General features: G+C 42.1%; 1 protein-coding gene across 5 annotated transcripts in view; it reads left to right on the top strand.

Moving 5' to 3' along the window:
* Positions 1–287: 287 nt before the first annotated feature.
* LOC149266788 (uncharacterized) overlaps positions 288–26419 on the top strand; it is a 507359-nt gene continuing 481227 nt past the window's right edge. Inside the window, exons 1-2 of one of the 5 annotated variants that reach the window (XM_089430902.1) lie at positions 288–786; positions 951–1029. The gene's annotated coding sequence lies outside the window, so the exon portion shown is untranslated. The remainder of the gene's footprint in view (positions 787–950; positions 1030–26419) is intronic. The other 4 variants (XM_089430890.1, XM_089430874.1, XM_089430887.1 and 1 more) reach the window with 4 other exon arrangements.

The following is a 26419-nucleotide window of genomic DNA, read 5'->3' as shown; positions in this document are numbered from 1 at the left end:
TTCACCATTTAATGTAACACGTGTAAACCGAACCACCTAAAATTTCAATTCAATTTTTTTAATCTAACCCCTTTGAACCCTTCCACCTAAAATTTGAATTTGATTTTTTATTTTTATTTTACGCACTCACTTCAACTCCTCTCCCTGAAATATAAATTAGAAAAACAAAAGCCCATAAAGACATTCCCTCCGATTAACCATTCTTTGGAATTGAACCACGAAAAGTACACTAAGACACACATGCCAAAGCCTTATGCATTATAGGAGGTGACAAATGTAGAGCATTATTAAACTTGGAATGTGTGAAAAGATGTCACAACCTTGTAGGTGTTCACGTCGCGCTACATGCCCGGAATATTTCAGGGCTAGGGTTTGGAGCACGACCCTGTTATTAGACTTGGATTGTGTGAAAAGACTGTCATAATCTCGCAGGTGTTCACATGGCTACCTGCCCGGAATATTTCAGGGCTAGGGTTTGGAGCACGACCTTGTCAAGCTTTTAAGTATATAATTTTAAAACAAATAATGGCCACTTCTAAGTATATAATTTCAAACAAATAATGGCCACTTTTAGTATATAATTTCAAAGCGAACGATGGCCAGCTTTCAAGTATATAATTTCAAAGGGGATAACTGAGACTTTTGACGGATTGCCGTTGAACATTTAAAGACTCGAACTCGTGCCTCTCCCGTGAAAGTGGAATGTGCGCCGCGACTTTCCCATTGTCTTGCTCTCAAAGCCTAAACCAGTTAAAGAGTTGCAGAGTGCACGCTTGAATCTCCGGAGTAAGCATTTCCGTCCGAGCTTTTGAAATGTTGTTGTAACAGAGCTGGCGTTTGGTTATTAGCGCAATTTTAGTTGAGTTTCTTTGTATTTATTCATGGAATTCGTAGCAAATTATCCATATTTTGCAAGTCCGTGATAAATGCGATTTGCAATGCATTATCAGAGCATTCTTAGCTTGCAGCAGAAGCTGACCGTTGGTTCGAGGCCTGTGGAGTAGGCAATCGTGAACTTTATTCGCACTTGTAAGGAGTGAGCTGTTTCTTCTTTGATTTAAAGCTGCCGACTTTAGTAAAAATGCGAAAGGCATGGATATACGCATATTTGTTTTGCTCGTAGGAGTCTTTACAGAGGTGTAAAATCTTCCAAATTTGCATCTCTGCATCTGCAAAAACCAAAACTTATGTTTAAGACGTTGAAGATCTGAATGATACTTGCATATCGTTATGCTTCACAGACTGACTTGAGCCTTTCCATTCTCATAGCCTAATAGAACGTGTTACAGGATATGAATGATACTTGCATATCGTTATGCTTCACAGACTGACTTGAGCCTTTCCATTCTCATAGCCTAATAGAACGTGTTACAGGCATCCTGCTTTAAACAAGAACTGCTGCAAAATAAGGAAACTTTATAGTCTACTTAATTGCCGAATCGCTATATTCTTTTTGATGAATTTTTTCGATGTTACAATTTAATTTATTCGTTTGAAGAATTTCCTTAGAATACTAACATAAGTTTAATATAACTAGTCCTCTAGATTAGCCAAATCTGTGCCCATCGATAGTAGACTATATATATCTTTTTGAAAATTTATGTATGATTAGCTGACCAAGGGCATTTTTTAAGACTTTATGGCCATGTATTGCCTATTTTTTGTGCTTGCTGTTGGAAATATTGAGAGGTGTGAATCAGTATTTTACTTCAATTAGTTAATTTTAGCTTCACAGAAAATTAATTATCATTAGCATTAGATCAAAATCTAAATTTGCAACACCATTCAATGATGCACAACATTCAAGACAATACACGGGATTTTTTTGGTGGAAACTCTTCTGAGAGAAAAACCACCGAATGACTCTTAATATAGGTCTTCAAAAATTTACATCAACAAAATGCCCCAACTTCCAAGATTTTAAGCATCCACTGAAGAAGGCTCCAACCACTTAGTTTACAAGCTCCAACCTGAAGGAAGCTCCAACTTCCTGATTTACCAGCTCCAACGGAAGGATGCTCCAACGTCTTCATTTACCAACTCCAACTGGAAGGATGCTCCAATGCCCTAGTTTTATTAGCTCTGACTGAAAGGATGCTTCAACACCTTGCACAGACTCCAACTTGTCCTAGCACCACCATGTCGCACTGAAGTTTGCTTAAGCTCCAACTTGAAGGAGACTCCACTCTCTGCCTTGCACCACCCTGCCACCCTACTTAGCAAGCCACAACTTTCCTCGAAGGCTCTTACTTTTAGTTCACCATAGTGGACCACGATTTCATCTTATTTTCAAAGTGCATCCACCTATGCTCAATAAAAATGAACTTCTGCTCAATAATCAAATCCGCTTCTGCTCAACAAGTACATCAATAACTAGAGAAATTCCTTGTAGATTCAAACTGCAGATTGTAATATGCTAAAACAATTGACTTGAATATGCTCTACTCATGAGCAAAAATAATAAATGATAGATGAAATCACGAAGCATAAAAGAGAAAGAATTCAATCACACATAACACAATAATTTTCTAAGGAAATCCATAGTTAAAAACCCCTGCTATCTGTATGTTGCATTAATCATAAAATATGAGAAGATTACAGTGCTTTGCTCAAGCTTGAGCAACCTTTGCACTATCTCAATCTATCTCATTACTTCCTAGACAAGCTCAAGCCAATACTTAACCAATTTTGCTGCCTGCCAAGCTCCTATTTCCTTGCGCTGTTCCCTTGGGAATTAACCCATATTTAATTGGGAAATTCCACAAATATGAATTGCGCAATCCTCATAGGCCTTCCTCTGATTGCATGCACCACCTGTACAATTCAGATGATTATACAACTGATAGTACATTGTCCCTGAACTCCAATCTCAACTGGGTCTTTTTTTGATCTGACATGCATGAGTTAATTAAGATCCATCTTAAATGCAGATCTAACATGACCCGAGAGGGATCCGATTTCTTCATGTGCAATTTTTTTTATGAATCGACATTATTTAAATATTTTGTATAGTTTTTTTTTTTTTTTTTTTTTTGGGCGTCGCAAAATTTCAACTTTGATGACATATAGACAAGGTTACACATCATACTGGGCTGTAGAATTTCCCTTTCGGCTCAATGAGTGAATCTTCAGTTTATTGGTTGATCAATGCAGGTTACATCCCACTACTAGATCTCCCACTAATTCCTTCATCAGTTGGAACTAGTTTAATTGAATTTAACTCAGTTAAACTAAATTAAATAATTACAACTCAAAATAAACTCAACGAGGGCTCCTAAAAAGTAGGAGACACTCTACATGACTCTAGTTAGACTCTTAACTCGAATTAACTGAGCCAACTAAGTCAAATTAACTTAGTTAACTATTACAAGTTGTCATGAGATGTGGAATTACAATTTAATTTCTAATTTAATTCAAGGACAAAATTAAATTAGGATTTTCTTGTTGCATTTTCAACATTCCCTCTCAACAAAAAAGGGATTATCTGCTACCCCGATCTTGCCTCTGTGAAACTCGAATTTGCATCTTGACAATGCCTTTGTCAAAATATCTGCATCCTGCTCCTCTGTAGGAATGTATTTTAGCAACATGATTCTTCTTTGCACACAATCTCGTAGATGGTGATACCAAATGTCGATATGCTTGGACTGATCATGAAAAACTGGATTCTCAAAGAGTTTGATACAACTATGATTGTCACAACAAATCACTATATGTTAATTTTAGTTATGTTCTATGCTTAGAGCAATTTATTTCAATTTTCATAGTTAGCTCAATATCTTTTCCAGATTGGCAATCACATCAATATTAAAGTAAACTACAGATAGAACATAAACATATATCGCAGAAGACAAGCCAAGACAAGAGGACACAAGATGTGGCTCTAGCTAGGGACAAACCCCAATGTGGGGAAACCCTTGATCAATTCTTCTTATATGTTCTTCAATAGTTCAGCAGAGAGAGAGAGAGAGATAATACATTTACAACATAAGTCAACACTTTGACTTATCTAGATAAGAGCATAGATCATCTCTAAGAAGATGATACATGAGATTAGTTGAAGACATGCTGCTTCAACTGATTCTCCAAGGTGACTCCTTCACCTATCATTGTGCTGCATCTCGTCATCATGCTGCACCTCACTGCACCATGCTGCACCCATCATCACAATGTTGGACCTTATGACCATGCTGTACACATCATACTGCTGCACCTTATGCTGCACTGCTGTCCTAGTGTTTAGCACTGCTGTACCTTGTGCCACTGTTGCACCATGCTGTCACCCATGTGCTTGTTGCACCATTGCTGCTTCGTGTACTTGCTGCACCAAGTACCATACTGCTGTCCCAATGTGCTTGCAGCACTATGCTTGCTGCACCTTGTTGTTGTTGCTGTCCCATGTACCATACTATTGCAGCACCATGAACTTGCTGCACTAAATACTAGTTGTCCCATGTACCATACCACTATGTACAACCACCAATTTGGCTCCCACAGACTGCCCAACAATCTGGTCCAAACTGATCCTCAACACCTACAAGAAATGTCATAGACAACATACCTTAGCTCACTATTTTGAGGTCTGATTTGTTTGCTGCAACTTAGGTCTGGTTAGGGCATATCACAGTCTCTTTGCCAACCTTCTTTTCCGCCCAGATTTGCTCCAAGGTGATGTGACTGCCCTTCCTTGTGGGGATGAGACCCTTCACAATAATCCTGGGCGGTTCTAGCCTTTACAAGGTCCACGGCCTGCCCTCACAACAAGCTTCCATAGATTTGCAGCAAACTGGTTAAGGGTTTGCCCGTCCTCTAAACAGTTAATGCGGCTGCCCTTCCTTGCAATAATTCGGTCACCTGAGATGGCCTAAGACAACCCTTCAAACCTTCGCTGGAATGCTGCCTTAGCTGCAGCCTAGTCATCCCTTTACTCGGCCTGTTACAAAGAACAGTCCTCAAATACATCCATTGCTCAGCTTCCTTCATCTCCTCCTCATCACATTGTCCAGAATCTCCTCGGCCTTCGTAACAGCCTCCAAAATCCACACTGTTCTGTCCTCTTTTTGATGCGACTAAAATAGAGAATGTTTAGGTCAGCTTCGATCTGGACAGCGTATAGCCTTGTGTCCACCATAAGAGTTGCCCTCCATGTAAGCTACCACATTAGGACGTAGAGCCTTCTCTTCATTGCCTGCATCTAGATCTAGGGCATGCCTTCTCTATGACAACGTTGAGCTAGGGCATCCTCTCCTTAGTGTTGCGTAGATTCTTAGGATCTCTTCCTCCCACCAAAAACCCAAATACAAGTGGAGAGGAAGAGAACACAAGAAGTGTGTGTGAGAAATGACTCTAAAGTCATCTCCTTTTATACTAAAACATTGATCACATGTGGGGTTTATTTGGTTGCTGGCCGACCTTGATGAATTGTCTTATAACACAAATAAATTTATAACTCCATGAATACTTATCGGAATCAGATGATCTTTAGATCAATCCTACACCTCTCAATGAGAGGGATCCAAGAAAAATATCAGCTGCCATAAATAAGATGACCCACATGGAGTTTGGCCCTAGTTGCCAATTTTAACACTCCCTCTCAACTAGGGAGAACTCCATCTGTTGATCCATCCGTCTGACTGTACTATCTCTGTTATCAGTGCCCTGCACTGTTTTGCTCTACTCTACTGACCCGAAGTCAGTTTTATATGAAGAGTGTGTCATACTAACCCGAAGTCTGTTTCATTGATCCCAGATTAATATCACAAGAGTGTCTCAAACCACTCATACTAATCCCAGATCAATGGAGGTCATCCTAGCATAGGGAGTACGGTAGATACAACGATGCGTCCATCAATAGTACTACTATGGTCCTTAACCCCATTTCCCTGCTCATTGGCCAGATGAGAGGTACTTCCCATTAGTCCCAGATTGCATGGGTAGGATGCCTCGACAGGGGAACCACTCATCTTGTCCTTAAGTTGCCACGGGGTATCACAGGGGAAGGCTGAGCCATTCACCCTGTACACAGCGCACCATTAGGGGAGGGTGAGTCGCCTTATGGTTGTGTGTTGCTCCGATAAGTAACACAAGCCCCTCGGAGCTCCTAGAGCTCAATGCATGCAACATGCAGGACCCTCATAAGAGGGTCTCTCAACGAATCCAAGTTGTTCAGGAAAGTCACAAATTTGACCTTTCCCCGGGGCTTAGACAGAATGTTTGCGACCTGTACATCAGTGTCAATGCGATGGAGCCTCCTTGCTCATCGATGTACCATATCCCAGATAAGGTAGTATCTGATGTCTATATGCTGGAGCAATTATAGAATACGGGATTCCTCAGCAATCGAATCCCCCCCCTTGGTTGACACAGAGGATTATGGTGGTATCCATCATGTGTACAAACAGCTCGCTGAAGAGCTTCCACAACCAGGCAGCTTAACATGAGATCATACTCGTAGCTATGTATCCGGTCTCAACGGTGCTTATAGCAACCGACTTCTGCTTCTTACTCATCCAGGGTATCGACGCAAAATCCAACGAGAACCAACACTCAGAAGTGCTCTTGTGATCCTCCACACTGCTTGCCTAGTTAGCATTCGAATAATCATGCAACTTCATATTTCTGGTAGTGTATCTCAATCCATGAGAGATTGTGCCTTAAAGATATCTCAGAAGATTCTTGGCACCAATCCAGTGTGGCTCAACCATATATGAGCTCATCATACTAACTGCAAATCATATGTCCGGACGGAAGTTCACCAAGAACATCAATGCGAATGAGTTTATGAAATTCAGAGGCATTTCCCAAATCTGGTCCGTCATCACGACCATATAACTTTTGAAAGTTAAGATCCTCGAGGTAGTCACGAGCTTGCAGTTTACCATTCCACATCCGGAATCTAACTCCCTCTTACTTCTGCAAATGAGAGGGTCTGCACTTGTCATAGAGAAGGCATGAGAGGTTTATCATCCACAACCTTCAAGCAATGGTTTGGATCAGCTTCACTCCTAGTGAATCTCAGCTTCATTAGACAACTATCAGTCCTCTCATACTAAGCCTGGGGTGTTTTGCTTCAAGCCATAGAGGGCTTTCTTCCAACTGTATACATGAGATTCCCAATCATGAATCTCAAACCCCTCCATTTTTTCCAAACCTGTGGACCTGCTACATGAGGGGAATGGTCCCCTTGTAAGATTTCTATTTGGTACATTTCAGACATGTACCTTCATGCTCTTCTTGAATTCAGGTATCTCTGTCACCATTTGACTCACATCAGGTAGGGCCCCACAATAAGTAGGCCTCTGGTGGTCCCCAATGGACCATCTTGCAACTTGATACAAATTGCCAACCCTGAACCCTTGAGTAAAGCATCTTTTGAAAATTTTATTTTCAAACACGTACCTTTCCATCGATGAATGCCACCCTGAAACCTTTGACTTCCATTGCCGAAATGGACACCATGTTCTTCTTGCGATCAGGTACACAAAAGAGATTCTTGTAAATGAATCGAGTTACCCTCATTCAATTGAGGGGTAACATTCCCTACACCCTTTCCGGGATAGGTGGCATCAGCTCCAAGTATAATCCCACGATTGTTTCCATCTCTACTAAATTAGAGAGATCACCCTTCTATCCGATGAAGTGCCTTGAAGCACTACAATCAATAAGCCAAATTCCCAAAGAATCTAAAGGAGAGGGCCAATACAAGATAACGCTTCTTTATCTTATCAGAAACAACATTTGATTCTTCATACTTGGGGTTCCTTGCTTCTCTAAAGAGTCAGTTGTTTCCTTGATGACCTGCATTACCTGTCATTCCTCTGATCATTGAAGGTGTCCCTGGAATGATTGTTATCATCATCAAGTGATGTGTCCCTACCTCGGACACTCCTTTGCATAATGGCCGAACTTATTACAACCAAGGCATCTGCCTTTCCTTCCACCCTTAGATCTGGACTTCCCATTGAAGTGATCTTTAGGTAGGCATCAGAAACTTCCATTGCGCCATTCTGATAATATCCTTTGCTTCAACTTCACCCTTGGTGAATTTGAAGAGGGATGAGGAATCCATTGATCCTTTCGTCCTTACCCAATTGACTTCGGTGATTGCTCTTTCACTCTTGCTTGGGCATTGTCTTCACCTCAGCTCTGATACCATGTTAATTTTAGGTATGTTCTATGCTTAGAGCAATTTATTTCAATTTTCATAGTTAGCTCAATAACTTTTCCAGATTGGCAATCACATCAGTATTAAAGTAAACTGCAGATAGAACATAAACATAAATCGCAGAAGACAAGCCAAGACAAGAGGACACAAGATGTGGCGCTAGCCAGGGACAAACCCCAATGTGGGGAAACCCTTGATCAATTCTTCTTATATTTTCTTCAATAGTTCAACAGAGAGAGAGAGATAGTACATTTACAACAAAAGTCAACACTTTGACTTATCTAGATAAGAGCATAGATCATCTCTAAGAAGATGATACATGAGATCAGTTGAAGACATGCTGCTTCAACTGATTCTCCAAGGTGACTCCTTCACCTATCATTGTGCTGCATCTCGTCATCATGCTGCACTCATCATCACAATGCTGGACCTTATGACCATGCTGCACACATCATACTGCTGCACCTTATGCTGCACTGCTGTCCCAATGTTTAGCACTGCTGTACCTTGTGCCACTGCTGCACCATGCTGTCACCCATGTGCTTGCTGCACCATTGCTGCTTCGTGTACTTGTTGCACCAAGTACCATACTGTTGTCCCAATGTGCTTGTAGCACTATGCTTGCTGCACCTTATTGTTGTTGCTGTCCCATGTACCATACTGTTGCAGCACCATGAACATGCTGCACTAAATACTATTGTCCCATGTACCATACCACTATGTACATCCACCAATTTGGCTCCCACAGATTGCCCAACAATCTGGTCCAAACCGATCCTCAACTTAGGTCGGGTTAGGGCATATCACAATCTCTTTGCCAGCCTTCTTTTCCACCCAGATTTGCTCCAAGGTGATGCGACTGCCCTTCCTTGTGGGGATGAGACCCTTCACAATAATCCTAGGCGGTTCTAGCCTTTACAAGGTCCACGACCTGCCCTCACAGCAAGCTTCCATAGATTTGCAACAAACTGGTTGAGGGTTTGCCCGTTCTCTAAACAGTTAACGCGGCTGCCCTTCCTTGCAATAATTCGGTCACCTGAGATGGCCTAAGACAACCCTTCAAAACTTCGCTGGAATGCTGCCTTAGCTGCGGCCTAGTCATCCCTTTACTCGACCTGTTACGAAGAACAATCTTCAAATACATCCATTGCTTGGCCTCCTTCATCTCCTCCTCATCATGTTGTCCAGATTCTCCTCAGCCTTCTTAACAGCCTCCAAAACCCACGCTGTTCTGTCCTCTTTTTGCTGTGGCTAAAACAAAGAATGTTTAGGGTGGCTGAACAACGTTTAGGGCAGCTTCAATGTGGACAGCGTATAGACTTGTGTCCACCATAAGAGTTGCCCTCCATGTAAGCTACCGCATTAGGACGTAGAGCCTTCTCTTCATTGGCTGCATCTAGATCTAGGGCATGCCTTCTCTATGACAGCGTTGAGCTAGGGCATGCTCTCCTTAGGGCTGCGTAGATTCTTAGGATCTCTTCCTCCCACCAAAAATCCAAATACAAGTGGAGAGGAAGAGAACACAAGAAAAGTGTGTGAGAAATGACTCTCAAGTCATCTCCTTCTATACTAAAACGTTGAGCACATGTGGGGTTTATTTGGTCGCTGGCTGACCTTGACGAATTGTCTTATAACACAAATAAATTCATAACTCCATGAATACTTGTTGGAATCAGATGATCTTTAGATCAATCCTACACCTCTCAATGAGAGGGATCCAAGAAAAATATCAGCTGCCATAAATAAGATAACCCACATGGAGTTTGGCCCTAGTTGCCAATTTTAACACTATAGGATCCATCTTCTGACCAAATAACCCAACAAGGATCTTCCCCATCCAGATTGTCAACTAACAACCATGTACTCTGCTTCTGCTAAACTGAGTGCAACTGATCTCTGCTTCCTATTGTACCAAGAAACTGCTGCTGATCCAATTGTTGAAGTTTCTAAGTCTACCAGTTATAAACCCTCCATGCACTTTACTGATTTATTCCTACCTACTTGTTTTGTTAATTAACAAGTTATTTACCATGTAAACACTGAAAATAAATACAAGTGCATGCTCAACACATTACAGATCATCAACTGAAGGACAGAAACAAGCGCACAAATGACACCATTATTTTTGGACTAATGTCCCCGGAAAAACTCAATGCGGGAAATCCAGTGCAGCTATCTGAGGGTTTTATTATTAAGCAGTTCTTTTCTGAGTATATTGTGTGCCAAACTGGCTAACTTGACAGAGATAAAAAATCTGGCAGCAATACCTCTCTTCGAAAATAGGTATTCGGAAAGCCTGCTCCACGAAATCCCTCTCCAACACAATCTGAAGCTCAGCGTTAGCCCTGCTGGCCTCTGCGTCAGCCTAAAACCCTTTGCGTCAGCCTATTGAGGCTCTGTGCAACCTCTCTGGCTCTCTGCGTCACTCCTGCAGCCTCTGCGTGGATGACGCAGGCCCTTCTGGCTTTGCGCAGTCTCTGCTGCCTCTGCGTGGCTCCCTCTGGCTCTGCGTCTGCCTCTCTCTGCTTCTGCGCTGGTCTCTCGGCACTGTCCCTGCCTCTCTGCCTCGTACTCACTGCCCCTCGCTGCAACTGATCACTAATTCTATCTCTCTTAGCAAACCCCGCTCTAGAGAATAGAATGACTGATTATTTTGGTGTGATCTCCAAGTGACCCTCAAGCCCCCTCTTATACTTTTCTCGTTGACATATCAACAACCGAAATTAAGTCCCTAATCAACGACTAAGATTAGATCTGGCTTGATCCATGTCTTTTGGACCATTCTAACACAACTTTATATTAATCCACATTAATTTTTTAATTTCCTAAGTTTAGACTTAGAGATTCCATTAAAAATATTAATTATTTTAATATCTCCTGAATTGTTTAGAATTTGCCGAAACCCTTTCTGGGTATTGGAGTTCTCATGTGCCCTAATCTCTCCACCAAATTTCGTGGCTAGAGCACATCTGATGCTACCCCAAATCAACACTCCCTCTTAGCGAGGATTGTGCTCTAGCAATACTCGTCACTGAGTATTACCCTAATCATCCGGCATTGGTCCCTGTGATGATACTAGGCATACTTCCCAACATCCTCTTCTCTGCTGCATCTTGTGCTGCCGCCCATAGCTTTGCCACTGCCATTGCTGCATCTATACGACAGCTCCCTTTGCATCTATGCTGCTGCCCATGGCCCTGCCACTGCCACTGCTGCGTCTGCACTGCATCTCCTCTCATCATGTTGTATCATGCTGCCCATAACACTACCACTGTAATTGTTGCACTACAACTCAGTTACTAGAAGTAAGTAACTGATCTCCCAACTCCGAGCTCTCTGTCAGCCTAGAGTACCCCTGATGCTGAAGCTCCCTCTGCTATTGACAAGTGCTCCCTCTTTGACCTCTGCGTTACTGCAACAACTCCCTGCATCTCGCACCGTTGCACACCTCTCTGTGCCATCCTGCACTAGTGTAACACTCTCGTGCCTCTCGCATTGTTGCAGCCGGCTAGCCTCGCGCTGTCCTGGGAATTCTGCACTGTAGCTCTCTGTGCCGCTTCATCCACATTCGTCTCTATCCACATCCGCCAGTCCTGCTACACCTCTTCAGGGCTCCCGTAGCATGGTCTAATCCAAGGGGCTGGGTACCTCGAGGATCCTGCCCCTCATCGCCTGTAATCCATCTGACTACAACTCGATGTCTCCCCACGTTCGCTCAAGTGGCGTGTGTGCACTCATGGCACAATCATCGTCTGTCTCCACTTCATTCTCTGCCCTTGCTGGCGCTGCCTTGGTTTCAGAGGCCTCTCCCTTGTTCTTCTTTCTTGGACACTGGGTCGCATAATGACCCAGCTTCCCACAGTGGAAACATTTGATCTTGGAGAGGTCCTTCTTCTTCCATTTCTCTTGCTTTCCCTTAGATGCTAGGGCAATTTCCTCCTCCTCCTCCTTCTTGACTCTGATCCCCTTGCCGCTGCTTCCCGCCTTGCTTAGCCTTCTGATCTCTTCTTGGCGAAGAGCCACCCACATTTCCTCCCAATCTGGAAGGGTCGCTTTGCCCAATATACTCTGGACAAATACCTCTCAGTCTTTTGAGACTGCGTTCAGCGCTGTTCTCACCATCAATTCCTGATCCGATGTGGCCCCTATGGAAGTCCGTTGATCTCGGATCTCATTCAGTCGATCGAGGAAGGTGTCGATCGGTTCTCCCTTCTTCATCTGGTATGACCTCAACTGATTTTCTAGTAACATCCTTCTCTGCACAAAAGTATGATGGTACCATTTATTTAGGGCCTCCCACATCTCATTTTCCGTTTCCTTCTTGGCAACACATGGTCCTTGACCCTATCAAGGATGATGCTCTTGACCCTCGCCATTGCCTCCTCGTACTTGTCGTTATCAGCTGGGTCAACTGGGATCGCTATCGTCCTCAAGGCGAAGTGCTTGACACGATTTTTGTCAAGTACGGATAAGATTCTGGCCTTCCAGACTGCGAAGTTTGAGGCTCCGTCCAGTCTGTCTTGGTCTCCGACTCCGTGGAATGCCATGCTGCTCTTCTACTTCCCTCCTAGAAGTTCTTGATGTGACTCCCTCTGAGCCTTGATTTCCCTCTTGGAAACCCTTTTGTCGATGTCGAGATGCCCCCTACTCTGATCGTCTGTGCAACTGCACCACTGATCTAGATTTCTCGGCTAGAAACCCTCGGTAGCAACTCCCTCCTCCTTGGCCTTGCCCTGTTAGGTACTGTTCTGACTACAGTACCCCACTAGCTCCACTCTGCAACTTACCCACAACCTCCTAAACCCCAACAACCTGAAGGTGAGAGCTCCTAGGCTCTGCGTAGTCCCAGCACCGGCAAACTAGCTCCCTCAGCCAATTGCGTCAACCCTCCTGGCCTCTGCATGGCTCTGCGTGAGCCTGTCTTTGCCTCCTTCAGCCTCTGCGCAACCTCTTCTTCGCTCGAACTTGATGACACAAGCATTGTGTCACCCCTTCCTTGCTGCTTCGTTGCTAGGAACAGCTTCAGTCACTCGGGACAACTGTTTTCTGCTACTACTGCTCTTCTCTGCTGATGTCCTCAGTTCTCCTGTGATCTACAACCGCCCTCTGATACCATGTTGAAGTTTCTAAGTCTACCAATTAGAAACCCTCCATGCACTTTACTAATTTATTCCTACCTACTTGTTCTGGTAATTAACAAGTTATTTACCATGTAAATACTGAAAATAAATACAAGTGCATGCTCAACACATTACAGATCATCAACTGAAGGAAACAAAAACAAGCACATAAATGACACTGTTATTTTTGGGCTAATGTCCCTGGAAAAACCCAATGCGGGATAACTGGTGCAGCTATCTGAGGGTTTTATTATTAAGCAGTTCTTTTCTGAGTACACTGGGTGCCAAATTGGCTAACCCAACAGAGATAAAAAATCTGGCAGCAATGCCTCTCTTCGGAAATAGGTATTCGGAAAGCCTGCTCCATGAAATCCCTCTCCAACACAATCTGAAGCTCAACGTTAGCTCTGCTGGCCTCTGCGTTAGCCTGAAACCCTCTGCGTCAGCCTATTGAGGCTCTGTGCAACCTCTCTGGCTCTTTGTGTCACTCCTGCAGCCTCTGCGTGGATGACGCACAACCTTCTAGCTCTGCGTAGTCTCTGCTGCCTCTGCGTGGCTCCCTATGGCTCTGCGTCTACCTCTCTCTGCTTCTGCGTTGGTCTCTCGGCACTGTCCCTGCCTCTCTGCCTCGTACTCACTACCCCTCGTTGCAATTGATCAGTAATTCTATCTCTCTTAGCAAACCCCGCTCTAGAGAATAGAATGACTGATCACTCTGGTGTGATCTTCAAGTGACCCTCAAGCTCCCTCTTATACTTTTCTCATTGACATATCAACGACTGAGATTAAGTCCCTAATCAACGACTAAGATTAGATCTAGTTTGATCCATGTCTTTTGGACCATTCTAACAAAGTTTTATATTAATCCACATTAATATTTTAATTTCCCTAAGTTTAGACTTAGGGACTCCATTAAAAATAATAATTATTTTAATATCTCCTGATCTGTTTAGAATCTGCCCAAACCCTTTCTAGGTATTGGAGATCTCATGTGCCCTAACCTCTCCACCAAATTTCGTGGCTAGAGCACATTCGATACTACCCCAAATCAACATCAATACTGAAGATTCCCCCTGTTGTGCTCTTCTTGTCGGATGGAATCCCTGCCCAATCTGCATCTGTGAAGCCTTGAAGCTTCACTCCCTCTGTCTGTCTGTACCAAAGACCAAACTGAGTGGTACCTTACTACTGGAGCAAAGGTCTCATCATAATCAATTCCATCCACCTGAGAGAATCCTCTAGCCACAAATCTGGCCTTGTGTTTCTCCACACTCCCATCTGCTGCTTGCTTTACCTTGTAAAGCCATTTGGAACTCACCACTGACTTGTCTGTTGGTCTTGGGACCACTTCCCAAACATTGTTTCTGATAATGGATTCATACTCCTCAACCATGGCATCAACCCATACTGGTTGCTGCACTGCTTCCTCGAATGAGGATGGCTCAACCTCTACACTCTCGCTCATTAGATCCATGTAGCTAGTGTACCGATCTGGTGACCTCCTCTGTCTACGTTGTGATGTGGGTGCTCCCACATTCTCTCTAGCATCATGCATCAATCTGTCAGCCTCTTTGGTGCGCTTCCTTCCATCTCTGGAAGTCTCTGCATGAGTGGGTGCTTCCACTCTCTGCTCCTCTGCATGTGGCTGCTCCACATCATCCCGAGGTTCCTCCTTTGGAGCTAAAAGCTCCTCATCTACATGTAACTGAAGCTCCCTCTCAAGGGAACATCTCATGGCCTTCTCTTCATCGAACTTCACATATCTACGAACCACTGTCATCCTGTTAGATGGCAGGTACACCCGATAATTGTGAGGTATATCAATGTACCCCGCAAATATGCCCTACTTAGCTGTTGGCTTTAGCTTTTTCCGTGCATCCTTAGTAACATGACAGTAGACTGATGAACCAAAGATCCTGAAGTGTGCCACATCTGGTTTCTTACCTGAAAAAGCTTCTTCTGGTGTACTCATCCCGAGAATTCGATGAGGGCTTCTGTTCTGCAAATAAACAATTGTGTTGCATGCTTCAGCCCACAAGTGCAACGGTAGGCCCTGATCATGTAACATCGCCTGTGTAGCTCCCACAATACTTCTGTTCTTCCTTTCAGCCACCCCATTCTGCTGTGCTATTTACTCCTGTTGAATGCCTTTTGATGCACAAAAGTTCTTGAATTCATTCGACACATATTCTCCACTGTTATCGCTTCTGAGAGCTTTAACTTTCTTGCCAGTATCTTTCTCGACAAGTGCTTTAAATTCACAAAATTTAGTGAACGTCTAATCTTTCTTCTGCATGAAGAAAATCTAGCACTTACAAGAAAAATCATCAACAAATATTACATAATACCTGTGCTTGGCCGTGGATGCTGTTGAGAACAATCCACACACATCTGAGTGAACTCTATCAAAGGATTGTTTGCATTCCACTGTCTTTATCATGAAAGGAAACTTTGATGTACTTCCCCAATGTACACCCTTTGCATGTGTCTCTCTGCTCTAGTGCACCCTTGTGAAGTCCTATAGAAATTTGCTGCATGATCTTCAAAGCTTCGTGGTGCAAGTGACCCAATCTTCTATGCCACAACTCACCGATGTCTCGGCTCTGCACCTTCTTTGCTTTTGTGCTCAAAGCAGCGCGGTTTTCTACATCCAATTTGTAAAGGTTCTTCACTCGAACCCTAATCTGCTTCACTTGTCCTGAGGCTGTGATGAAAGAAAGCCTTTCCTTTGCTAAATATCACATCGTAGCCACAGTCCTCCAACATGGCAACTGAAACCAAATTATTCTTCAAACCTATAACATACATGACATCTTTTAATGTGAGAGGAGAACTAGACTCCCTTTGAAAGGTAACAGTGCCGATGCAGGCCGCGTTATACCTCCCATCATCTCTCATCTTGGTGTGCATCTGGAGGTCACTGAAGAACTCTTTGTTGCCGGTCATATGGAATGAGGGTCCACTATTGAGGTACCACACACTACCCATCACCGATGTCACCATGCAAACGATGAGGGTGAAATCCAATTCGAATTGTGAAGCAAGAGCTTCACCTACCGCTCCTCCTGAGGGCTTCTTACTGGCCTTCTTGTGCGGACACTTTGTGGCATAGTGTCCCAACTTGTGATAGTGAAAACATTTAATCTTTGACATGTCCTTTTTCTTGCCGCCCTGACTGGAATTTGATTTGGAATGGGATGACTTCCCCTTCCCTTTCTTCGCCTTTCTAGCTAAGGCACAATTCTCCTCATCATCATGCTTGGATGAGGATCCATCTCTGGTGTTCCGTCGAATCTCTTCTTGCACCAAGTCGGACCACAATCACTCCCACTCTGGTAGCTTCTCCCTCCCATTAACTGAGTCTTGGTAGCTGTGCCAGCTCTTAAGAAGTCCTAGAAGTGCTTGGCTTACCGGATAGTCTTCAGCAACTATAACACCAACACTTCCAAGCTCATCCCGACATTACGTGAACTTGGTCAAGTACTTTGGTATTGAGTCACCCTTCTCCATCTTGATTTTTCTAAGCTTGTCCTTCAGTGCCGACTTCCTGTGGTCACTGCTATTTTGAAACAGGTCCATCAAGGCCTTCTACATTGCAAATAGAGTTTCCTTACTGTGGAGGTTTGAGACAATATGATCTTGAACTCCTTCTAGGATAATCCTTCTTGCCTTTGCCACACACTTTCTCCACTCTGCCAAATATTGAGCATCAATTGGGTTAGGAATATCTTTGTCTATGAATTCCTTAAGTCTGTTGACTTCCAACACTGCCTCCGTCCTGTCCTTCTAAGCACTATAGTTCGAACTACCCTCAAGGGCATATTCGAGTCTCAATCCGTAGAATGACATCCTATTGGCTCTGAAGTATGATATTGCAAATTTGATTTCTCTTGCAAAAGACAAACTCATATTCTCCTCTTCTATAGTGATTTCAACTCTGATACCATGTAGAAATTCCTTGTAGATTCAAACTGCAGATTGTAATATGCTAAAACAATTGACTTGAATCTACTCTACTCATCAGCGGAAACAATAAACGATCAATGAAATCACGAAGCATAAAAGAGAGAATTCAATCACACATAACACAATAATTTTCTGGGGAAAGCCACAACTAAAAACCCCTGTTATCTGTATATTGCATTAATAAGAAAATATGAGAAGATTACAATGCTTTGCTCAAGCCTGAGCAACCTCTGCACTATCTCAATCTATCTCACTACTTCCCAGACAAGCTCAAGCCAATACTTAGCCAATTCTGCTGCCTACCAAGCTCCTATTTCCTTGCACTGTTCCCTTGGGAATTAGCCCATATTTAATTGTGAAATTCCAAAAATATGAATTCGACAATCCTCATAGCCCTTCCTTTGATTGCATGCACCACCTGTACAATTCAGATGATTATACAACTGATAGTACACTGTCCCTGAACTCCAATCTCAACTGGGTCTTTCTCTGATTTGACATGCATGAGTTAATTATGAGTGAATCTTCAGTTTATTGGTTGATCAGTGTTGGTTACACCCCACTACTGGATCTCCCACTAATTCCTCCATCAGTTGGAACTAGTTTAACTGAATTTAACTCAGTTAAATTGAATTAAATAATTACAACTCAAAATAAACTCAACCAGGGCTCCTAAAAGGTAGGAGACACTCTACATGACTCTATTTAGACTCTCAACTCGAATTAATTGAGCCAACTAAGTCAAATTAACTTAGTTAACTATTACAATTTGTCATGAGATGTGGAATTACAATTTAATTCAAGGACAAAATTAAATTAGGATTTTCTTGTTGCATTTTCAACAATAGCAAACCCTATCAATAGTCAATTTTCAGCTCAGCATCTTTGTAACAATAACTGTCATTAACCAATGTGACACGACATCAAAACCTAGGCAGACAATTCAACAACATATTCAGAACTCTGGCAACATCGAGACAACCAATCTGCTCAATCAATCAACTCAACACAACTCTCCTCATCAAGTACAAATGGGAGCAGACAAGCCCTCAATCATACTATAGATAGCTCATCAACCATGGAATCCATACAAATCCTCATACTAAGCTCTGCCCTTAACATCATTATAACATCAACAATATTATGTGCAAGACTTATACATGAAAACCCTACTACTTTTGCTTCTGCAAACCAGGTTCTGTCCAAATCCTAGATAACCTCTGACACCTAGTCAATGGATAGCTCGACAATATAACCTTATAATCAATGTTCAAGTGTCATTCATCATTAGCACTCAACACTTAATGATTGCACTATCACCATTAACAACATACAACAATACTCAATACTGCATCAGGATAATTTGTCTCTATAATACCAACCCTAGTTGCACTGATCATTGACTTCAGCAATAGCAATAGTATTTTTACCAATAATGGTCAATAGTATACATGCCAAAACAAGCACTCTGACCTACACATACACTCGCATGTGCATGAAAACCCTATCATCTCTACTCAAACAATGCATCTCATCATTCAAGCACTAAAGGTGACCCTCTACAACAATATGCTCATCATATAATTGATAGCATACTTAGACTTTGCTAATTCAAGACATAGGGCAACAAAGCATGGCACCCACTTGCTCACTATAGGATAATTCTTCAAGTACATAAATTACTCTATCTGCCAACGCACCAACCCAATCATCACTTCATACACAGGTTACACTGAAGCTTACACACAATGATAGTAGCTTGTTATACTTACGGGAGTATGACACATAACATCTAGCTCTAAGGTAAATCACTCATTTCATCACTCAGCCATGCTCCCATTGATCTTAGACAATACACACTCTTACTGATGAATAAAACAATGCACATATATGTATGTACTCGATTTCTAAGCACAATTTACACGTACAAATCGACCTCAACAATTAATCACATTTTAGCTTTGCAACAAAGGCCATCTATGATTTACTTTATGTGCACAGGTATCTATAGCTCAATTTCTAATGTCTTGAAGCACATTGTGCATATTCTAATTGATCTCTACATATGCATACAATCAATCTATGCTCAATGCAATGAGTGAATATAACGCCCAACTCTTCATTAGTGAAGCACACAATAGTCAGCTCAAAATTTCAATCACAAGCTCGATCCATGGAAAACATCAACACAACTTTCACTTCAAGACTAATTCCAATTAAGTGTTCACGACACAGGCTCTGTTATAGACAAAAAAAAATATTAACCTCTTCTCTAGCTGATGCACCACAAATAAAACCAAAATCGATCAATCTTGTTTGGATCGAGTCGATGTATGCTAACTGGACGAAGTCAACAATTCAACTTGTATACTATTTCAAGCACCCATCACACTTGACAAGGTTAAGGTCGATATCTCATACTTCTAGAGTCAAACCACTAGATTGCAAAGAGATCGAATAGAAGATAGTGCATCAAATGGCTTAGTTGACTTCACTTCGCCTTCCAACTCATATCGTTCTTTAGATCACACACCTATTTTGAAATCACACACCTATTTTGAAAGATGCCTCAGAATTGTCCTTAGACGATTGCTTTAGAAGGCCGAGAATCTTAGAAATATACCTCAAGGGTCAGCAAAAACTTGCCTAAGATAATCAATAAATGATGCCACAAAATTCTGAATTTTAAGCCTGAGGAAGGCCGTAGAAATGTGACAAATGTGTGTCACAGTAGGCTGAATTTAATCTGCTTTAGGGTTTGAAACTTGCTCAAAAATCTTGCCCACGAAAACTAGTAGCAAAGAGACAAAGCTTAAACTCAAAAACCCTTAGTCCAGAAGTCCTGAAACAAAGATGCGAGTAGATTTTTGTACAAAAGATTTGTCCTTAGAAAATTTGATGTAACCCAACGTGAAACCCTTAACCAAAGAAACAAAAAAAAAATCAAGCCCAAAATTCCTTCAATACTTTGGCCTACTTCAGATAGGAGTTATTGCTCCAGGCCGCAGATAAATCTTGCTATAGATGTGCGTTCATTCTTGCTTTTGGAGGGTAGATGGGTTGTGTATATATAGTGGTCGAGGACACATCTAGAAGGGTCAAACTAACTTGACCATATGAGGGAGCTGACCTTCCAAGAACTTAATTTGAATTTGAATTTTGAAATATTTTTGGAGCTAAATTTTAATACCCTTTTGAGGCCAACTTGATTTCCAATTTTTGATTAACTTCCCTTTCACAAAAGCCTCTTTTCTAAGCAAGTTTAACTAGGATAGGCCCATCAAGGATTTTAAAATTATTTTTTAAAACAAATATGCCAGAATCAAATCAATCTAGAGTTGCCTTTCAATATGAAATTGGGGTTGTTACCCACCACATGTGGGTAGTGTATATGGGAGAATTTTTTTCTCCTAGATGGTCCTTAACTGATAGCCATCAACCCCCAAATAACTCGATGTGCCGTTTTCTCTGCCACTTGAGCCAACCATGTGGTCCCTCGCCCATCTGCTATGAATGTATGTTTGAAGGTGGGCCTCTCGACCCCAAAGGTACGTCTTTTCATTGATATAGTTGAGTAGTTTTCCTTACTTGTCATGGGAACTTTTGGGCATGAATTGGTGGGGGGGTTCGGCGGAAAGAGTGGGTTAGGTTTGTATTCTTGTCTCCATTGCTCAATTTCGTGGTTATCCTTGTATCCTAGTCCTGTGTCCTTTACTGGCCATTAGCTTTAGGGTTGGCACTACATAGGAAAATCATGATTTTGGTTGCGTGGTACCGCTTCCCGACACCACCTACATTATCCCTTTCCACTTATTTGAGCCCCATTCATCTCTTTTCTCGTTCGGGTCCACATGTCTTCACATAGGGTTAGCCTGCCCCTCCCCTTGTGCACACCTTGGGTCGGGCCTGGAATGATGTCCCATAGGTTGATGCAGCGAAAAAGAAAAGAAAAAGCATAATTTGGCCACTCTCAACAGAAAATGTACCATAAGATGCAAAAGATGGTCGGGACATACAAATTTAGCATGTAGGCAAAAGTCGAACATGCTCTACCCCTTATTCATGGCCATCACCCTGGTTCCTATGGGCCCTAGATGAGCCCCCTCCATCATTAAGGAACCCATGATTGTCCCAACCCTTGGTGGGTGATGAACTGCCCCACCTCAAAGGGGGTATCCACTGCTACATATTACACATCATGCTCTCCATCCCTTGGAGCCCTGAGCAGTTATGAAGAAAAATCAATCAAAGGCAAAAGGCATATGAAGAAGGGTGGAAAAACAAAGGTCGGGGTAACTCATGTACCACGATTTGCTCCCTCCTACACTCATATACCCAGGTGTGGGCTTCCCTTGTTATAGCTACCCAATGTACCTTGACATGTGGTCTGGATGATTCCCTTGATCCCCACTCCATTCCATCATTATATCATTTGCCACCTACCTCTTAAAGGATGTACTATGGACATGCCACCCCCTTTAGAGGTTGAAACCACCTAATAGGGTCCTGGTTAACCCCCTTTTGAGCTTGAAGACACTTGTACTTGCCAAAGCCCACTATGAAAGGGCATGCCACCATGAAGTGCCCCATTGATCCCATGATTTGTAAGCATTATTACTTGATTATTCTAATGATTTGTTGTATTGGAGGGCAAGGGGATGCAATGGATTTTATGCAAGATTGCAGGTGGGTCTCCATTTGGGGCTCGGTCTCCCTATACAAAGTCCTAGCCCTCTAAAGGGCCACATTGGCACTTGTAGGGTGAGCATTGAGAGTCATGGGTCTCCACCATCGCAGATATTATTTCATGGATCCCCAACAATGTTCATTGATTGCTCGTGTTCCACTTTTCGGATGAGAATGATGCACCTGGTCCACCATGCCCAATCGGCTCTACAATTGCACCATACACTTGGCAGATGTTCCAATTTGCCTCCCACTACAAATGTAGGGTTTATGTCAGCACTCCGACCCTTACAGATGGTTTACAAGCATATTTGATCCATTTGGAGACCCATGAGGTTGTCTTTGTGCCCCCACACCCACTTGGGAGCACCACAGGTTCTTGATTGGATAACAAGGGGCCAACCGCTTGTCCACTATGTTTGGAGTCCTTTTCTTCATCATGGCACCCCTTGGGCTTCATCAAGCCTCCTCTAAGGCCCAACATCATCACTTGGATTGGATCATTCTCTCTTGTTGAGATTTTCGCTATTCTTTTTGTAGGACGAAATTGGATGAATGGATGAATTTTGATGTTTGGATTTCTTCATTCTTGTCTTGGAGCTTCTATATTGGCATATAATGATGATTGGATATACTTGTTCTCACATGTAAGTACTCTTTTAATGTTATTTTGTCATTTTCTTATGTCACATGCATGTTGTTGGGGATTTTCGCTATACTAGGCTGAAATTTGCTGCTTTTCTTGTGTGAGATGGTGGAAGTTTGTCTTTTTATAGCGTTGCATCATGTCATGGACCATGTTTGAATAAGTGAATATTCCTAGAGATATTTTGTTGAAATTTTATCTTGATAAGTCATCATATATTGCATATCGAAGTATAAAGACCTTGAAGCAATTATCCCATGCCCTAATTGCCATGCGAAATTGTTCTAGAGGCCTCCTTGACCAAGTGAAATCATCCCAAGCATTGGAATCTCCTTGAATCCATTTCTCCTAAAGGATTAGGCATTGGTCCTCCATAGGTGATCACCAAAAGCATATTCTTTATCACCTCTCTCTCTTTCTTCTAGGCCTAGCCTCCATAGGGGACCTAGGGCATCAAATTTCTCACAATTGATCAATAAAAAAAGTTTGATCTCCTAGCCTGTACTGCGCTGTTGTGTCTCCTAGGACCCTTCCAAATTTGAAGCCATTCTGACGGTGGGATCTCGAGATATTTCAAGCCCTAGCTCCGAGATTGATTCTTGCCCTTTGATTCCCTTAGCTAGTGACCTCATTGGGATCATTGAATTAAGATTGTTGAAAATTCTTCCTTTGATATCCTTCTTCCCCTCAATTAAGTTAGGCATACCATTGATTGATCAACTCCACCCCCTTGACCTGACTTTGGGTCCACTTGGTCTTGTGTGGTCCCGCAACCTCTTGAAGATAATTTCACAAAGACCACTTGGAATCCAAGTTTTCACAAAGATTTCTTGGACTAGGCCCCTCCATTACAAGTCTTATTTGCAAACCCTAGCCCTTGAAATCCCCTTGGCCCTTCTTAGAGAGCCTTACACCTTGCTTCTCAAGCAAGCAAACCACAAATTGAGTCTTTCTTGTGAATAGGCCCTAGGAATCATTCTTTATCCCTTCATTGACTCATTCATCTAGTGATTCCCTTCATACTAGGTCTCCCCCCATTGGTGAAAATCCGTAAAGAGCAGGGAGATTTCGCTGAGGTGACAGTGGGCTATTGCTCCATTGTTTCTCTTGACCTAGTAGTTGTCCCTTTAGGATCCCTTCCTAGGCCCCCTGCTAGTTTGAGCGGTAATAGGGGCTCCTTTACCAAACATTTTGGGGCACAAACTTTAATCGAACCTATTTCCTCAACTGAGAGGACCCACATGACATGTCGTCTACTATTGGAATTGGCATGACGAGGAGAATCAATTGATGATGGTCTCGCGATCAAAATCACTGTCCTTTACATCCATTTTCCTCAACAAGTGCAGGTCATCTAGGGCTTCCCTTCCACTCTTCCAAGGCTTCTTGTCATTTGGAGCTTCCAGTCAATGCAAACTAGATGAATATTAAGAGTGTTCAAGGAATGACGTTGGCATCAATGACAACACCATTCAACACTTGCAGTGTCACCATTGTAGTCTATTTATTTGTTTTTTTGATTTTTTTTCAAATGTACATCACTATATATTCCATATTCCATATGAGGAATATATGTATACTCATATGGAATATACTTGTACTGTCAACATCCATCATATCACTTGCTGGCATTGAACCTGGGTGGGGAGGATTCCATTCCTTCCTCCCAACCACATGCGATAACCCCAATTGACTCCTTGATTTGTTTTTTTTAAATGTTTGTGAAGTTGTTTGTGTCCTCCTAAGATGACTACAGGCTTAACCTTTGGCTTGAGAAACCGTGACTCTGGGGCATCTACGCCGTCAAAACCATCCAGGGATTGGACCCACCCTGGGCCACACCAACCCTTAACATGACTATATTTTTGCCCATGGTTGAACCAGTGACCTTCGCATCACAAGGTGACTTAATGGTACACCCCATCACCGTCTATTCTACGCCCCTTGGGCTAAACTCCTTGATTTGTTTATTTTTTTGTTTGTTTGTCAAGTTGTCTGTGATCGTCTAGGCTTGACCTATGGCTTGAGGAGCCACGACCGAGGGGCATCTAATTCGTCAAAGTCACCTGGGGATCACAGCGAGCCTGGGCCACACCAACCCTAAGTTGACTAGATTTTTTAGCATGTCTCCTCCCCCTAGCACAGGGCACAAACACCTCCCCATGAGGTTTGATCCTGGGTCACCTTGCTAATGAGGTCCATCCTCAACTGATTGTGCTAGTGGGACTTAACCCTTGATTTGTTTATGAAAAGTAAGAACCTTTTTTTCCCTTTTTTTTAATAATTATTTATAATGCATTTCATCATCCAAAAAATGGTTAATGTTGAGTTAGAAAGAACATGCCTTATGAAAGATAAAGTGTCTACCTATGGACACAAGAATAGACTTGACATAAGGATTGATGGGTAACTTTATTGTCTTATTAAATTTGAATATGAAAAAAGTTATTTTACTGAGGATTGGTGGGCAACTTTTTTGCCTTCATAAGTTTAAATATCAAAGAATGTATTAATTTATTTATTTTTTAAAAATAACTAAGACTTTTGTATTAATATAAAATCTGCATCTAGGTTGCAACAAAAGTTCATATTCACATCAAAATTTGCCTTCTAGTTGAGTTCTTCTAATAGAGCCTTTTATCGCAAAATCTAGCAGCCTAGTGCAAAGCCTCACTATGCATCTAAGTTAAGGGCAACGATGAGATCAACCACCACTATCACCTTCATGGTTGTTTTCCTGTTGTTTTGTGGATTGTTATTATGTCCAAAAGGGAGGCCTCCCCAACAGGTCCTGGAGATTAAGTAACCCAAGAAATTCCCAGGCTAAATACCCTCGTAGGAACTTGTTAATTAGACACCCCAACAATGTATTCAATACGGTGGGCTCTGGGTGAGAATGACATAGTGAGTTCAAAGAACCCATGGCTAAGTCTAGAGGGCTGAATAAGTCTTGAAGATGCCCTAATAGATTCCAAATGCATACTACCATTAATTAAACAATTGTTGCTATAAATTAGGGTTTGAGATAAAGACACATTACAACATGCAAAAATTATGTAGTCTATAAGTGGTGATCGACAATAAAATATCAAAGGCTATTTAATTAGGTAAATCAAATTTTTCAATGGTTGAAATGCACAAAACAATTAAGAAACCTTAGATGTTAGCCCTAAAATTATGGCTGGAAAATTCATGAAAATGATATTTTTCCCTTTTCTATTAAATAGTTGCAAACCCTAATCCTTGGTCTATGACATTTAAGGAGTTCTATGCTATTTAATGTAGATTTTTCCAAACCCCAACCATAGTTTACCATAAAAAGGTAAGATAAAGATAAAATTTAAAAGATTGACATGCAAATGACTAGTGCCTTTAATCAGTTGGGCATATGGAGTCAAAAGGGCGAGGCCAAAGGTGGAAGATGTTGAGTGAGAGAGAAAGTGAGAGGATAACCTCTCAATCTAATACTAGTGACTTTGACAAAGAGGAGGTTTAATGTCAAGGAATGCTACTCTAAGTTTTTGATAGATACTTGGTGACAAATCTTGCATATGGAGATTTTAGAGTCATAAAAGATACAAACATGTCATGAAGACTTTATAACACCCTAATTCTACAACACTAGCAAAATGGAAAAAAAATACTCACAATAAATTAGCACCATTCACCATAACATCACGTCATAAATCCAAAGAAAGTCCATCTATGCAATTTTATCTTCCTCAAGACAATTCGCTAGCCTAGTGATCCATTGCATCCAAGAGAGAAAAAGAACCTAGTGCACACTCTTTTACAAGAGGGAAATGAGTGTGTGTGACAATGATCCTCTCCAAGTTG

This window comes from Pinus tabuliformis, chromosome 6 (genome assembly GCF_031772625.1).
Source record: "Pinus tabuliformis cultivar Carrire ecotype Pingquan chromosome 6, CPIR1, whole genome shotgun sequence".
In the NCBI taxonomy this organism is placed as follows: domain Eukaryota; kingdom Viridiplantae; phylum Streptophyta; class Pinopsida; order Pinales; family Pinaceae; genus Pinus; species Pinus tabuliformis.
The sequence above is the reverse complement of the archived record's forward strand: the minus strand, read 5'-3'. Positions and strand labels throughout refer to the sequence as shown.